Genomic DNA, 18,546 nt, shown 5'->3' on the forward strand with positions numbered 1-18,546 from the left:
TTCCGTATGAGGTCATTTTCCAGTTGCATCATCAGTTGGTAGTTGATATTGGTCCCTCGGTGCCAGGGAGGCTCATCCCCGGGTGTCATGTCCCACGCTGGGGGGAAGTTTTGCTGTGTTTTTATCAAGAAACTTTGTTGTATTTTGTCAAATGCTTTTTCTGCCTCTATAGATATGATCATGTGATTTTTTTCCCTTCAATATGTTTATTTGGTGTATTACATTAATTGATTTTCTTATGTTGAAACATCCTTGTATACCAGGAATGAATCCAACTTGGTCATGGTGTATAATTTGTTTAATGTGTTGTTGAATATGATTATGAAGCATTTTGTTAATGATTTTCACATCTAGGTTCATTAGAGAGATTTGACTTTAATTTTCCTTTCTTGTTGTGTCTTTGTTTGGTTTTGGTACTATAGTAAATTGGCATCACAGAATTAGTTAAGCAATGTTCCTTCTGTTTCGAGATTTTGGAAGAGTTTAAGCAAGATTGGTGTTAGTTCTTTCCAGAATGTTTGGCAGAATCCTCTGTGAAGCCATTTGGCCCAGGGCTCTTCTTAGTTGGGAGGTTTTTAATGACTAATTCATTCTCTTTACTTGTGGTTGTTTTTTTGAGATCATCAATTTCCTCTTTTGTCAATGTAGGCTCTTTATGTGTTTCTAGGAATGTGTTCATCTCCTCTAAATTGTCCTTCTTGTTGGAATATAGTTTTTCAAAATATCTTCTTATGATAGTCTTTATTTCTGAGGGGTCAGTGGTGATATCTTCTTTCTCATTTCTTATTTTGCATATTTGCCTCTTCTCTCTTTTTTTCTTTGCTAGTGTAGCTAAGGGTTTGTCAATTTTATTGATCTACTCAAAGAACCAACTCTTGGTTTTGTTTATTTTTTCAAGTGCTTTCTTATTTTCTATTTAATTTAGTTCTACTCTGACCTTTGTTATTTCTTCCTTTCTTCTTACTTTGCGGTTAGTTTGTTGTTTTTTTACTAATTCCTCTAAGTGTGCCATTAGTGCTTCAATTTTGGCTTTTTCTTATTTTTTGATGTATGAATATATGGCTTTAAATTTCCCTCTCAGAACTGCTTTTGCTGCATCCCATATGTTTGGATATGTTGTGTTATCATTTTCATTTGTTTCATGGTAGTTATTAATTTTTTTTAATATTTCCTTCCTAACCCACTGTTTTTCAAAGAGTGTTTAGGTTAACTTACAAATCATGGAGCCAAATCTGGGCCTCTGGCCCTTGCAGATTTCCGGCTTCATTCTACTGTGTCCAGGGAAATTATTTTGTATGTTTTCAATCTTTCTGAATTCACTGAGACTGTTTCTGTGACTTAGCATGTGGTCTATCTTGGAGAATGACCCATGCGCACTTGAGAAGGTTGTATATCCTGCTTTATTTGGGTGTAATGTTCTGTATATGTCTATTAAGTCCAACTCCTATAAAATAGTGTTCAAATTCTTTGCTTCTTTATTGATTTTCTTTTGAAATATTCTCCCCAAAGTTGATAGTGGTGTATTAAATCCCCCCACTATAATTGTATAGGCATCTATTCCTTCACTTAATTTTTCCAGTGTTTTCCTCACATATTTGTAAGTGCTCTTCTTAAAAACATAATTGTTGGTGATTGTTCTTTCTACTTGAAATACTTTCCATTTCACTAACATGTAGTGTCCTTCATTGTCTCCTACTATTGTTTTGCACTTAAAGTCTATTTTGTCTGATACTAATATAGCTACTCTTGCCCCCCCCCCTTTTTTGGGTTAGTCTTTGCTTGTAAGATTGTTTTCCAGTCATTCACTTTCAACCTCCTTGAATCCCTGGATCTAAGATGTGTTTCTTGTAGACAGCATAGATGGGTTTTATTTGTTTATCCAGTCTTCCATTCTGAGTCTCTTGACAGGTGAGTTTAATCCATTGACATTCAGTTTTATTACTTTCAAGGATTTACTTATATTAGCCACAATTTCTTTGGATTTGTGTTTGTCATATTCTGTTTGATTTTCTTTTCCTGTTTTTGTCTTTTTAGTTGCTCTTACACTCTCCTCCAACTCTGTCTCTCTTGGTTTTTTCTTTCTTCTTGCAGAGCTCCCTTTAGTATTTCTTAAAGGGCAAGATTCTTGTTGACATACTCTTTCAGTTTCTGTTTATCTGGGAATATTTTTAACTCTCCATCATTTTTGAATGCTAACTTTCCTAGTTAGAGTAATCTTGTTTGGATATGTTTTTTCTTTTAGTACCTTGACTATGTCAAACCACTGCCTTCTTGCCCCCATGGTTTTAGATGAGAAATCAGCACTTAATCCTATGGAGCCTCCCTTGTATGTGATGGTTCTCTTTTCTCATGCTACCTTTACAATTTTCTCTTTGTCTTGAGCATTGGATAATCTGAAAAGTATATGTTTTGAGGTAGACCTGTTGAGATTTATGGTGTTTGGGATGTGCTGTGCTTCATAGACATTTATAACCATCTCCCTCAATAGGTTTGCTAAGTTTTCAGGCACTATTTCCTCCAACACCCCTTCTGTCCCCTTTCCCTTCTCTTCTCCTTCTAGGATGCCCATAATGTGTACGTTTGTGCTTTTTGCATTGTCATTCATGTCCCTAAGTCCCTGCTTGATTTTTTTCTATCTTTTTTATTTGATTTCAGATGCACTGTCTTCCACATCACTAATTCTCTCTTCTGCCTCTTTAAGTCTATTTTTATTTGCTGAGAATGTATTGATGATTCTTGAATTGGGCTGTTCATAACCAGCATATCTGTTATCTTTTTGTGTATGATTGCAATTTCTTCTGCATTATCTCCAAGTGATTTCTTCATATTCTTAATTTCTTCCTTCTCTTCTTCAAATTGTTCTCTAATATATGTTTTGAGAGTTTTAATTTCTTGTCTGATGTTCTGCTCCTCTTTCTGGTTTTTAGTTTGCTCATTGTATTGGGCTGTGTTTTCCTGATTATTGGTTTGGTTTGTAGTTTTTTGTTGCTGTCGGTCATCATTTTATCTTTACTGGTTTAATCAGTTGCTTAGCTTCTTTTTCTAGTTTGTGGTTTAATTAGATGTTTTTGTGCATGTGTTAATTCTTCTCTTTGTCAGTTTGTTCTTCTTATTCTATTTCCTTGTTGTTGGCTAAGTTCACTTGACAGTAAATATTAGGGCAACAGAAAGCAAAAGGAGTAAGAAAAGAAAATGAATAATAGTAGTATTGATAGGGAATATTAACAGAGGAACCATGTGAGATCTTGAAGAATGGATATTAGACTCATTTAATGTATGTAGAATTATAACAGTAAGAATAGTAGAGTATGTATAATGAGAGATTAACCTGAATATGGGGAGGAATATTGTGTGAATTAAAAGGCCAGTCTGCTCAGGACAGAGGGAAAGAGAAAAGAAAGGACAATAATATAAAAAGTGAATATAGGGAAGTGGACTTGGCCCAATGGATAGGACATCTGTCTACCACATGGGAAGTCTGTGGTTCAAACCCTGAGCCTCCTTGACCTGTGTGCAGCTGGCCCACATGCAGTGCTGATGGGCACAAGGAGTGCCATGCCATGCAGGGGTATCTCCCATGGAGGGGACCCCCACACACAAGGAGTGAGTCCTGTAAGGAGAGCCCCCCAGCATGAAAGAAAGTTCAGTCTGCCCAGGATTGGTTCCACACACACAGAGAGCTGACGTAGCAAGATGATGCAACAAAAAGGGACACAGTTTTTCTGTGCTGCTGACAACAACAGAAGCAAACAAAAGAACACGCAGCAAATGAACACAGAGAACAGACAACTGGGGTGGGGGGGAAGGGGAGAGAAATAAATAAATAACATAAATTAAAAAAATTTTAAAAGTGAATATAAGACAGAAAACAGAACAGAGGTATTAGAAATAAAAAGTCAGAAAAATAGGGGTACAAACAAAGAGAGGTGCAATGTAAGAGAACAACCAATGATCTAGGATAGAAAGATGCAGAGGAAAGTGAGTAGTGTTGATGGCCAAAATCAATACACACAGAAAAGAGGATATGGAGGATGAGGAAATAGAGCAAATGTGAAGTACTCCCTGCAGCACCTTATATAAAAAGAATAAAAAATAAGAGAATGAAAAAAGAAAAGAAAAAAACAGTTCAAAAAGGAAGGGAGGAGCAAGCAAGAAAAAGTAAAAGAAAAAAAAAAAGAAAAAAAAAGGGCCTTGGGGGAATAAAGAGGAAGGAAAAACAAGAACACAAACCAACAAAATATCAGGCTAAGTTTCAAGCAAGGAATCCTTTTTGCAGTTAAATAAAACGTTCCCCCTTTCTCCCATCCTCACTTCTCTCTCACTTCTCTCCCCACCCCAGGGCAGCAGGAAAGCTGCCTGAGAGTTCCAATAGGAGATTCATGTGGGTTCTTGTTGAACCAGCTCATCACAAAAAACGATGACTCTTAATTTCCAGAGAGAGAGCACCCACATCTCACCAGAAACCCCAAGTATACTATTGGAACCTTAGAAAGCATCTCCTACAGTCTCCCTCCTTTGGGTGTGCTATGAGAGGGCTAGCTGATTTTCTGATTCCACCTTCTCCCACACAAAGATTCCTAGCCCAGTGTATTTAGGTGAATTGGGCTTTCTCACCAGATTCCTAACTCCTTTCTTCCCAGCCTCTCCCTAAGCCAGCTGGTATGCTCCTCCAAGTGAAAAAAAAAAAAAAAAGAATAAAGGGGGGGGGGACACCATTAAATGGAACCCGTATTAGCCAGTTTTCCCTGTTGCACCCCCCACTGAATCCTTTCTACCCATGGAATCAGTCCAAAACCAGAGGGCTAGAGCAATCCCGGATATCCAGGAGCACTGGTCTCAGGAAAGGGAAGTCTGGGATACTGAAGACCCAGGGTATATAGGTCCATGGAACATGGGCTATGGGGGCCCAGGGGACACGGATGTGTGGACCATGCATCCGGGGACCACAGGGACCAGAAACTCCACCACACAACTGACAGTTCTCAGGGAAAACCGCAGCTGCCAGCCCCAGGAGGAAGGGTCCCACAAGCCCACACCTTCTGACCTCTGTACTTGTAACTCACAATTCTACCTTTAGCAAGCACCACCGCCCTCACTGTCTCTACAAATCGACGTACATACACCCTCCGCCCTGCAAGCCCCCAAGACAGCCCACTCCAGCAAATCTCCAACCCCACTAGGCTGCCTCTTTGCAGGAAAGACTGTAAGGCACACTCACTCAGAAGCCATCTTGACCCACCTCTTACAGTGGTATTTTAATAGCAGCTTTTCTGTACTTTATTCTGTAAGAAATTACATAAAACTCAAGGGCAAATACTTTCCAGGTCTTTATTTTTCAGTGATTCTAACTGGAAAATGAAAACCTTTCTCTGTGTGTGGTGGGGTAAAGGTTAAGAAGTCAGCCTTGCAAATTTAAAATATTTATAAATACACAAATGTGTGAAATCAAATAGTAGCAATTAAGGAAAAGAGCTAGCAAAGCAATGGTACCTGGGTTTCTCCCATATAGGAGTCTCTATATCTTTTGGGGTAGGCAGAATTTTAAAGATGTCCCTTTCCAGAAGATTCATGTGCCCTGGTTACTCAATTGAAAGATAATCTAGGATAGATGAAGTAGATTGCATTATCTGGGTGGGCTCTTTAAAGCAGAAGGGAAAGAGAAGAATTAGTCAGAAGGGCACAGATAGAGTCAGAGAGATTTAAAATAGAAGAAAGATTCCACCAGCTATTGCTGGAAGGTGACCATATGGAAAGCAATAGAAAGTAATACACCCTTATTCAGTGAGTAAATAATTAGCTTTAACAAGGAATGGTTTCCTGTCATTCACACATTTATCTTATGTACATGTTCAAATACTAACTGGAAAACTAAAACTCTTAATATTACATCTATTATATCCTAATCTTAGAATACTAGGGATGCTTTATCATAATGCTGCATGCAAATAAATAAATAAATAAATAAAAATAAAAAGCCCTTCCAACCCTAAGTAATACCGTGATTCACCAGTTTCTTTCCAGTTCACTCACAACCCTCATTTTCCCAAACCTCGTTTTTGTGACCCTCCTCTTGCTTTCTGTGCCTTGATATAAGGATTCAAGACCTTTGTCCTGCCTGTTGGTAAAACTTTCACTGGAATTGGACTGAATTTGCTCTCACTTCTGTGGTTGCTCATAATAACAACTGTTTCTTTTTAACCACTGCTAAATAAAACCTTATCTAATTTCTTATATTGTTAAATGGTAGCAAATACATACATATTTGTGGGCACCTCTAAGAGGAGAACTTAAATCTCATTTAATATTGTAAATATATTTTTTTGAATTTTAAGAAGATTATATTATTTGGTAATACCTTTATACATCACCATAAAAGGATGATTTTATTTTACTATTTATAATAAACTAGAGTGTTCATACTGTAGTGTTTTGGTTACACAGTTCAAAATTTCCCCTGATATTAAGATTTCCAGAAAATTAAGTGGAAGGAATATCTAAAAGATGTGAGAAACTGCTTCCTATAAAATTTACAACATTAGCACAGTAACTTTCCATATCTCCACTGAAAAAACCAAAGGTATATAAACAGGGTGAAATCCTAAATCAAGCTAGAGAACCAAGAAAGCTGTTAATTTATGTACCACAAACTTTGAGGGTTTTACTTGTTAAAATAAGAAGGAATTTTCCAGAAAAGAATAAAAGAGCCTTAAACAACAAAATGCCGCATGTGAAAAAGTAATATGTCTGGAAAGTAATTGAGACTATTACAGCAGTACTTCTTAAGTTTTAGGAAAGAAAGCTATATTGCTAGAGTTGAGAGTGGTCCAAAGAACATTGAAGTTGCGTCATTTTAATGTCACCTAGCCTCTGTGCATTCATAGTATCTAGACACACAATTAGACTTAGAGGTGGGGTGTGTATGTGGGGAGTATAATTTACTCAGCTGACAGTAAGGCTTACAAGAAGCCAAAAGTCAATGTTACAGGAGGCATCCCTAAGGAAGCTGGGGATTGCCATGACTTTTTATTGATACGTGGAAGTTTGTTATTGTAGGCTTTCTTCTAGGTTTGTTTGAAATGAATTTGCTCTACAAAAATGAAGTAGGAGCACAAGGGCAATGTTTCCTGCTTAGCCTTTTTAGATATCTGGATCCATTCTCAATGATTCCAGGTTACTAAATAAATGACTAACAACCTAAATTTACAATAAGTATTAAATTGCCCTCTTCTCCACAGTTATAACTGAGTAGTTCATACAGAGATCTGTATCACTCTCTTATAGAACCCACTTTTCACCTATGACATTGTATAAGCAACCATAGATATCCAGACATAAGAATTTTGAAAAAAGAAAGGAAAACATCATGAAATGTTTGAAAATATATGGTAATAAAAAAGAAGCAAATTATTTTGAGGACTCAGAAAAGATTTTTCTGGGGAACAGTTATTCCAAGAAAGAGAACGGCATTAGAGAATTTCTGATTTCTTTTTCCTCACCAAGATTTTAAAACATGTGAAAAAACAAACCAACACTTGAGCAAGCAGTCTTGAAGATACATGAATTGGAATTATCAAATATAAAACTGAAAAGAAAGTACCCACATAATAAAGTAATAATTTAATAAAGCGGTATACCAAATAAAAAAATTTCATCCATAACTCTGAGGATGGGCTAAATTGATGGAGAAACAGTAAGAGAAAATATAGTATTCATGGTGAACAAATCCAAGGAATCCAATAAACACAAAACAAGAATATTAGAAAAAATAAAAAAAGAATATTAGAAAAAGAAAACAGACACTTTATAGTGAAGAAAAAAAAAAGACGAAAAACAAAGAACAATAGACAGAAAATTTCCTGAGCTACAAAGAAATATTTGGCTCTGAATGTTGAATAGGATCATAAGTAATACATTTAATATGTGTGTGTCTGTGTCTGTGTGTAGAAAGCGTGTGTGTTTGGGGGAGAGAGAGAGAGAGAGAGAACACCTAGAAATATTATGGTGAAAATTTGAGTGTCAATATTAATTATTGCATTAAACCAGACAAACACAATAAATCTTTTTAATAACTGTTACCATTTAATTTGAATATTTAATATTCAAGAGCTATAATACACCAAATGAAATAGCTTTGCAATATATTTCTAAATACGCAGAGATACAAGAAGAATAAAACAAATTTAATATTATAATTAATAGTTAGTCTTGCTAGAAAGCAGGCACAAAAACAGATGTCTTAACCCCTTTCCCAGAATTCAATTGAAATGATGGAAAAAAACCCAAAAGTAGTAGATGGGGGGAGCCCCTGTATCTCCGAGTGGTCAACAACAGCACAAATCCTGAGAGGTTTTTGTGATCTAACCTGTGGTGAGAACTGAGTGAAAGAAATCATAAAAGGACAGATCAAAACTTTGATATGATGGGGTCAAGAAAAGAGACTATCGGGTGGAAAGTGGGGATCCACAGGAAATCTGGGAAACCATTCTACTGGATGCCACATGTGACACTATAAAATGACAGTCAAAGTCGACAGGACCAGGACTGTTAATTTTAAGCAGAAAGTAGAGGGAGCTTTCTCTGAGCTGACTTTATTCACTTATTCATTTTTCAGATATCAAGCAATTATTGAACATTGATGTGTGCCATGTGTTGTGCTAGATGGTTAGAAGAAAATGTTGAAAAAGATAAAATCCATTATTTCATAAGCTTTAGATTCCATTTGTTTGGAATTCCAGTAAACAACTATAGTAATAAAATAATTTCAAAAATTGTATGTGTTACAAAAGATGAAATGCAGCATGATGTAATCCAGAGTAACAGGTATTGGGGATAGAGTACTTTAGATTGAGTAATCAAGGAAGTTTTCCCTCTTTGAAAAGGGCATTTAAACTGAGACCTGAATATTTAACCTAAAAAATTTAAACTGAGACTTTAAACTGAGTCATAGACAAGCAGAAGATAAAGTGCTTTAAGCTGAAACAATAGCATAAAGAAACACTTATACGATGGGGCGGAAGGAGTTCTACGTTTCAGATGGAAAGAACAAAATCCTGCAATACTGTGAAGATATCAAAACCACCAAAATTAGTTTATGAATAATTTATTTGCAAAGAAAAAATGAATTTTTTGGGGGGGAGCCGGCTTGAAAGTATGATATTAACATCCCTATAGAAGAATAAACAGAGATAGTGGAGGAAATAAAACACAAGGCTAAAAATTTAGAATGCAAGAATATAAAGACACAGAAGAAATGTTTCCCAAACAGTCTCCAATGTAAGTACAAATTAAGCAATTTATAAAGGTGGCATTATATTATCAATAGGAAAAGAAAATATCAGCCAATAAACTCTGCCGGAGCAATTGGTTAGCTATTTGCAAAACTTTACATAGTCACTTATTACCATTCACCAAAATAAATTTGCTATGGATTATAGAATTAAATTTTTACTTAATAAGTAAATCTTAAAGAAAATATAAGGAATTAGCTCTTCAGTATCGTGGTGAGGAAGACTTCCTTAAGTAACATTTGTTGTTTCCTTGGTAGGAATATAAGCTAGCATGTACCGGTGTTGGTGCAAGATTATTTATCTTTTTATATTTTTTACATTTCTTAAATCATCTACCTCGAGATGGTTTTAATTTTAGAATTAGAAAAAATATATTTATTACAAAAAAGGAAATTGAGGGATTTTTTTTTAACATAAGAAAGTTATTTGATGGCTCCTAAATAACACGTGAGAAAAATCACCTTCTTCGCATATCTGAAAAGCCAGCACTACTCTTTAAAATATAGATTTATAACTGTTTTTTAAGTTGTTTCTTATTTTTCAATATTCAGGGAACAAATTGTCCAAACTTATTTTAGTATTTTAGTCTATTGCCTTAAAAACAAAGACAAATGTTGATCTCACCACTAAGATTCAACAGGAGATAAACTTGGTATCTCCATCTTTGATTATGGCGTCCATTGGTGCAACAGAGGTACATAATATATCACATATTTTTATCATGTTTTCCCATTCCTTCATTGGAAATCTTGTCTAATAAAAATAAAAACAACAGTCTATTTTGGGCTTTCAGTGCAGAACTTTCTCTTCTCTGCACCTGCAAAAATGATCAACATATTTTTTTCCTCTCTCTCTCTCCAGAATGCTAAAGCTTTTGTGTTTCATTAATCCAGAACAACTCCATTTTAATCCAGACAAAATGGGCTCCCTAGTACAGCCTTATCAATATTCAAATAAAATTAGCTATGCAAGCCAATGCAATCGTCTTCAAATATCATTGATATTTCTCAGTCAGCAAGTAACAAGGCTGTAGACTTTTTGCATTTTCATCTACTTTAATGTTTACCATTTCAGCTAATGAAATTGCTGTGGCTCTACAAAAAGCTCAAGTTTGAGTAAAGTTTTTTCTACAATTTAAACCAAAGTTGTTGTTATTTTTGTTGTTGTTGTTTAATGAAAACTCCTTGTACTAAAATGTTACTATATTTTGCCTCTGATCCAGTGTTAAATCTATAATTCCACCCTATGGGAAAATATGTATTGCTACTTTTTGGAACTTCCTGAAGCAGCTATTCCAAAACTCATGCCAGTGGAAGCTTTGCAACTTGATTAATATTAGCAAAATGTTCAAAATTCTTAATGGAAGTTCAGGGAACCTGTAGACCCCCGGAGAACAAAAATACATTTAACTGGAAAAAGATGAACAAAATTAAATTTAACTGGAAAGGGACTAATCATTTAAATATTTAAAATATGAATCACATCTAGCTGATTATTATTAAGGACAAAGCCTAATGAGATAATTTTGAAAATCATTTCTAATTTTCCACATCTTACATATGGCCTCTAAGGTGCATCAAGTATTATGCATAGTAAAGCCCTTTATATCTTATACCTTAATTTTATGTCCCACTCTCCTGTTCTTTCTTCATTTAGAATGTCTTCTACTAAATACTCATAAAACTTGCCTTGCCTTGAGCAATGAGTTACTTGAGTCTGAAATAACAAACTAATCATGGGAAAAAGTCTGAGTTCTCTTTGACTTAAACCACGTCATTGAGTCTTTAAGACTGATCCCATTTATTGGTCTTAGTATTCCTAATAGTTCAAGGAAACCATAATTTGAAAATTAAGTGAATAAAGAAGTCAGGATAATAAGAAGCCTAAGGAAATCAAAGAACGTACCTAAGTGTTTGTATATGGGATGCATTTTTAAAATTTTTATAATAATTCCATAATTAATTATATTTTACTTAGAATAATATCACACTGCATATCATAATACAAATATTAATAAATAAATCTAGTTTTAAAAATAGAGAAATAGCATTTATTATGACCCCACAGGTGCAGGAAAAATGTGTTTGGATATTTATACAACTAAAATATGTACATTCAACTAATACACATGCACACATTCATATAATCAACTAAACCTAACAAAAACACTATAACATTCTGAGTGAGTTTCATTATCCTTATAGAAAGATGAGGAAACAAAGGCCCAGGGCAATCTGTCTAATACTGAAATCTGTATGTTTAATCTACTGTACCGGGGGCAGTGGAATTGGCCCAGTGATTAGGGCACCCATCTACCACATGGGATGTCTGCAGTTCAAACCCCGGGCCTCCATGACCTGTGTGGAGCTGGCCCATGCGCAGTGCTGATGTGCACAAGGAGTGCCTTGCCACGCAGAGGTGTCCCCTGCATAGGGGAGCTCCATGCACAAGGAGTGTGCCCCATAAGGAGTGCTGCCCAGGAATAGTGCCGCACACACAGAGAGTTGACGCAAAAAGGTGATGCAACAAAAAGAAACATAGATTCCCGTGCTGCTGACAATAACAGAAGAGGACAAAAGAAGAAGACGCAGCAAATAGACACAGAGAACAGAAAACCTGGGTGGGGGGAAGGGGCGAGAAATAAATAAATAAATCTTTACCAAAAAAAATCTACTGTACCATGCTCTCTCTGCATAATACACTATGCAAAATGATTTCCAAAGTATATCCTAGTAGTGGGAGTCTTTGAGTAAGGGTGAATTTACCCAAGCATGATCTGAAAAATGAAACCCATATGCAAATAATCTGTACATTCAAAAATGATCTATCCCATCTAAAAATAAATATTAGTCCACCCTTCAATAAAGCAAAATAAATAACAAGTAATGAAATAACCATATTTAGACCTTTATACTTAAAGTAGATGGTTTGCATTGACTTAGGACTCATACTTGAATTTTAGTTGTAATAACATGAAGAAGTTCAAATATGAAGTTCTGTGGTTTTTCCCAAACTTTATGCAAGTTTCCCTTTTATATTTTAAAACTTCTGAAGCTATTTCATGAGTTTAATTCTAACATAAGAGTTGAGGAATATGAGCTGGTAATTAAAGGGCTTTATAACAAGTAGAGTCTAAAGAAGGTGGGCAAAGTAGTTCATGTAACTTTTAGTTTAAGAGACTGTTCATTCTATTTTGCCAAAATATAAATGCAAATAAACTAAAGAGGTAGAAACAGAATAGCAGTTATGAATGGCAGGGGAAGCTTAGGGAGATTGTGAAGTAATGAGTTTTGTTTGTTTGCTTATGTCCTGCTTTATCATTATTATTATTAGAATAATAAAAATAGCAATGACTGAAGTGATGAATGCACAACCATGTGATTATACAACATACCCTTGATTGTACCCTTCGGATGGATTTATGCTTTATTAATATGTATCAATAAGTATATTTGTTCAAAAAACTGTACATTATTACAATGCAGTGCTGGTTTCATGCAATGGTGAAAATGAGGGCTGGGATAATGCATATCTTTTTAAGGAAGCTTGCAGATAAAAGGCAAAATAAACCATGTACATGTAATAACCTGTCTCTTCATATTTGGCATAATTTTAGTTACATTGGAGAAAATAATGCAGCTTATTAAACCCAAAAATATTGACTAATACTGGTACCTTAAGATGAGAAGCAATGTCAATTTAAATGTGCTAATAAGAAAGCAACACTATTACATATACTAATGATAATGCATCATAAAATCAGGATAGAACTACTTAATTAGCTTTGGATTTAAAATATAAATCAAAGAACAATTCATAGATTTAAAAATATTTATATGATGTTGTTAATAGCTGAGGATGCCATCTATTTTAAACTAATGACATACATTTTGCACACATGCTGTTTATTCCCATATTCATGTGTGTATATATGTATGTGCATGTATATATTTTTCCCCTCATGGGAAGGTATGGCTTGAAAGAAAAGTCACCATATCCCTTTCAACATTTTATGTGTTAAATCCCCGGAGTCATTCTATACTCGCTGATAAGATTTGACACTACAAAATTCAATTTCAAAGCCACACATAATGCAAGCTGGCTGCACCATTGCACTATCTTGCTGGAGGATAATCACTTTATAATGAGTTTAGTGAAAAGTACCTATGCAATAATTTGTAGTTGACAGCAGCCCAAGGGAACATCTAAATGCTAAAAATTAGCAGCTGAAAGATATTGGATAACATCCTTTTGAAGGTAAAAATAGATTATTTTCTAAAGTACAAGCTGTCTAAATTCTACTTAAATCAAACAGATGGTAAAAGAAATATCTTGTTGCTATAGGCTTTATCCTGTGTTTGTTTTCACTGTTTAATGAATTAAAGGAAGAAAAAAAGTCGAGATTCTTCTCTTCTAGTTTGAGGAAACAATATCCTATCACAGAGAATATGTTTTGTTTCACTGCTATATTATAAGATTGGCAGTTCAAGAAAAAGATTTACACCAGTCCATATAAAGAAGTGCATTGCATAGGAAGCTTAATTTAAATGATTCACATTCATTGTAATTTTGGGATATTAATTAATCAATATGGACCGAAGAATTTAAAATAAAGCACAATCACAACTATTTATAAGACTGTTGCAGAGCTGGGTTGCTATAAACACCACTATGCATCAGAAGAAGTATAATTTTGGTTAGACTACATTGATGCTATTGGTGAGCATCAAAACTTGGATTAATTTCTACCGCAAAGAACTTGCAACACAAAGCATAAAGAAAGAAGGTTATGGCACTGCTTGTTAGGAAGAAATCTATAAAGTAATATTTTAGTGTTCTAACTTGGCACTAGAAATGATAAAGAACTAAACAGGTAAGAGATAGACTAGACACGGTGCCATGTAAAGCATTTTTGAATTTCAGTATATTTCCTTGAATAAAGGGCACCCACTGTATCTGGGTTTTCTAGAGGTCAAAATATTCAACAGCATGACAGCTATAGTTGAGCAGATACAGTCTCTAAACTACTTGTACTTTATTGAAATGATACATTGAGTTAAAATCATACAAAGTTCAACAAACTTATCAGCTAGGGAATGTAATTTTATAATACGATTTTACAATAACACCTATCGTTGTTAAGAGGTTACTGAGGGAGAGAGCATTATGAGGTGGTACAAAAAGGGAAGTCTTCACAGAGTCATTATAGTTTAAGCAGAAGTTTGATGGTTAGTTAGAAGTTAAATAAGCAGAAAGAGCAGGGAAGATCATTTCTCCAAAGGAAAGCAATAAAATTATTTATTTTTAATGTGAAACTGAAGCATTACAGGTTTATTTGGTAGGTAATTGGGACCATTGAAAGATTTAACCAGAGTATGTGCAAAATGATATTTTTTGAAGATTTACTGGTCAGCAAATAGGGGAAAACTGAAGGGAAGGAAACAAATTGTGCAGGACAGGGTGTAAACTATAATGAAAACTCTAATTCATAGTTAGTAGCAATGCTTCAATATGTGTTCATAAATTGTAACAAATGTACTACACTAAGGAGTGATGCTGATGTTGGAAAATGTGGGAGGGGGAGGAATTAGGACATATGGAAATCCCTCATAATTTCATGTGACATTTATGTAATCTAAATTTTCTTTAAAAAATAATTGAAAAAGAAAAAAAAAAGTTACTAAGGTAACCATCCAAGTTAGCGATACTAATGGTCTGAGCACAGGTCACAGTAGAAGGAATGAAAGGGAATATTACAAAAGAAAGAATGAACTGGACTTGGTGATTGATGGAATATGAACGAGAGAAGGAAGAATCAATATTTGTGATAAGCAAGGTTAATGAATTTCATAACCAGTTTGTCTTTAAGTTTCCCAAGAAAGAACAGAATGATGAGTGATTTGAAGATTTAAGCCCAAGGACAGAGAGAATAATTTATTGAAAGGAATACATATGACCAGAGGTGATGGTGATTTTGAAGAAAATTGAACTTATGTTTTCCAAATATTCCCGCTTATCATCGTGCAGAGATTTTGTGGAATAACTTTGGTAATGTGTAGATATATTTATAATATTAAATATATGTCAGTTTCTATTTGACTATTTTGTGCTCTTGAGGTAAATATAGCATATTTGACTAAACTTAGTTGTCATGCTATAATTTGAATCATGTAAATTCAGTATCAATTGCTAAGTTTTATCTTTATAACCAACCATTTAAAACCAGGAATTATATGTACATTTGGAAGATAATAAATTATAGATATGCTATATCGCCAAAATTCAGTATTGTGAGAAACATATTTTTTATATTTGTCACTTAGTAAACCTGGTGCATACATTTTTCTACTATAAAATGGTAGTAAACTAATTTACATTGATTACAAACTGACATTAGAAGCAAAATATTTTAGCGCATTACAATCTCTTTTTATCTCAAACTTTTTGAAATATCAAACTGACGCAGTTTCAGAAATCAGTGTAAAAATATAAAGAAAATTTTACATAAAACAAATCATTTGCATGTTCTAAGGTATTTCTATTGGCAGGGAATATAGATTCAAGTCAACACAACTGGCATATTTCCTCATCGCCTGAGAACAATAAGTTCATGTTTCAGTTTGCTTCTCTCCTTCATGTTAGATAGCAGCAGGCTCTGAGAAAACCAATACAAATGCAACAAGTATATTTTCTTATTTCAAAAGTTCAAGCAGAAGTATGTTCATTTAAAAGAAAGTTAAAAATAGTAATGTCTCTTGGATGGCACAATGGGCAATATGTTTTCCACCTCTATTACCTTGTTACTTCCCTTTATCTCATTCTATGAATTGAAAACTGTATCTAAGTTCCCTTACAAGAGTTTCTGTTTCCAAAAACAAATGCATCTTTATAGATAAATATTCTGATACTCTTTCTTTCTATAATCAGCTTTTTAGAAAGATCTTTTATTTTTAAGGGTGAAGAAGCAAACATATCATAACTCTAATGGAAAGAGTGCTTTCTGTTCTTGATAAAGGTTGGTATACCAGTGTTCTCAAACTTTATTCTTATCCAAACCTGCTCTCACTAAGATCATTCAGTGAGATCAAGCAGTGTACGTTAAATTTTAACAAATTAAAATCATATAATAAATGAACACACTTATTAAACTATGTTGTTATATTTAATAATAATAGCTACTCAGAACAACTGTGGTTCAGGCACTGTGCTCAATAATTTTTATACATGATCTATTTTGACCATCACAAAATCCCATTGATACATAGGTGATCCTTGTTATCATCATGTTAGTTTTAGCTGTTATGAGGTTTCATGAGGATTAACCATAAACCAAACACAAAAAGTTTCACTAATGAACTAACTACAGAAACATTAGCCTCCACTGACTCATCCCTTCATGATAAATACTAGTATCCAACTTTTCCCATTTTATCCTAGTTATAATCAAACATTTTAATTCAGAAATAATTCAAAGAGATGAAACAAAAGATGCAAACTTTAATGAAGGCAACTAAAAATGATATTAATGAACATCTCAATCACAGGTGAAACCAATAACAAATGAGAATCTGTAAGATAGAGACCCATTAATAATTGAATAAGAGAACATGTACCAGAATAATGGGGGGAGTCTTTTGGAAACTGATGAAGCCTTGAATATTTTTCCAGATACAACCTTATCAATGAATACACAAAATAAATCAAATTAAATTGAAGGGGTTATATAATGCTATTATACAATTTTGTCAAAACAATTATACTCACATACATAAAAGTAAAAATCAAAATCAAATCATTTTTCATTCTAAGAAATAATACATAATTATTTTAATAAATACACTTTGGTTAAGTATAAGATAAATGTTTCTCATAGTTTTGGTTATTTTTTCAAGCTATAATCCAAAAGAAACTTTTGGTCACAGTTTGCAATGCATTTTGGTCTTACTTTAATTATTCTTGGATAATGAAGATTTCCTGCATTATTATCCTAATGTTTAAGATCAGGAAACCAATTTACTAGGAAATGGAGTAGCTTGTTGGAATAGCTAGGGTTCAGTCAATGAACAAACCAGGATGAATGAAAATAGAAACTCAGGGTGGGAGACAGGTAACAGGAAAAAGCATGCATGGGTAGACATCTGAAAAGCCCATTATTTCAATTATTTTTTATCTCTAATTACTTTTTTATAAAGACCATTCCCTAGACTTCTAAATCACTATACAGTTTCTAACATATTTTACATTCCTGTTTTTTATAATTCTTGTTTGCCTTTAAGAAAGCATTCATAAGGACAAATAAAAAATGTCCATTGTCAGATGAGTTTGAAATACACTAGCCCAGGAGCTTGTTAAATCAGAAGATTTAAAAATAAGTTTGAGGAATATGGGAAGATGGTTACATACTAACAAACAGAGCTGAATAGTCTCACAAGAACAACAGAGAAAGGGCCAAAAACTGTCTGAGGGAACTGCTTTGGGGGTCAGCAGACCAAGACAATGCAGCTCAACTCCAAGGAGGGTGAAGGACAGAGATGAAGAAGCTGAAATGACAAATGTGAATTACAAAATCCCCATAGCAGACCGGAAGTGCTTCTAGCCCCACCTCCATAATAAGCTGGGGTAAAACATCCAGTTCATTGCGGCTGACTGAAAGGGTAACAGACATCTTCGTCCATGTCATCAGTTTCAAAGGAAAAGGGAGGGATTTAGGGCTGACTTTCTTCAGTGAATTCAGCCAGCAGAGCTCACTCTGAATCTCTGATCTAGAGATTCAGCACAGGCACACAGGAAAGCCAGGACCGAAACTCTTCCGTGGAAAGCCATACTGACAAGCATCATCTGATGGCTCGTCTGGAAATTGCATGGACAAAAACTGTTTGCACTCTTTGTATCCAACACCCGGGAGAAATTCTGCATCCCACAAGTGGGTCCTGGGCCTGATTTTTTTTTTCAGTTATACTATTTTTTGATGGAATTATAATGGAAAATAATAACAAAAGAATAATTTTTTAAATATAATGACTTAGTTTACTTAGTGAAACATAAAAAAAATTGAAACATAAAAAGACTTTAAAAAATTTGAACCATAAAAATTCCCAATAAATCATGTCCATTTATTAAATTTTCTTCCACATACAAAAGATTGTCAAATATGTCATCATAAAAGCCCTGAAATTTATAAACAGTCATTTCAGCAATTATTTTCACATGTTCCACTCTATGTCATATCAAGCAATTGTTTTCCTGTGTGTGCATGCGT

Source organism: Dasypus novemcinctus, chromosome X (genome assembly GCF_030445035.2).
Source record: "Dasypus novemcinctus isolate mDasNov1 chromosome X, mDasNov1.1.hap2, whole genome shotgun sequence".
Taxonomy (NCBI): Eukaryota; Metazoa; Chordata; class Mammalia; order Cingulata; family Dasypodidae; genus Dasypus; species Dasypus novemcinctus.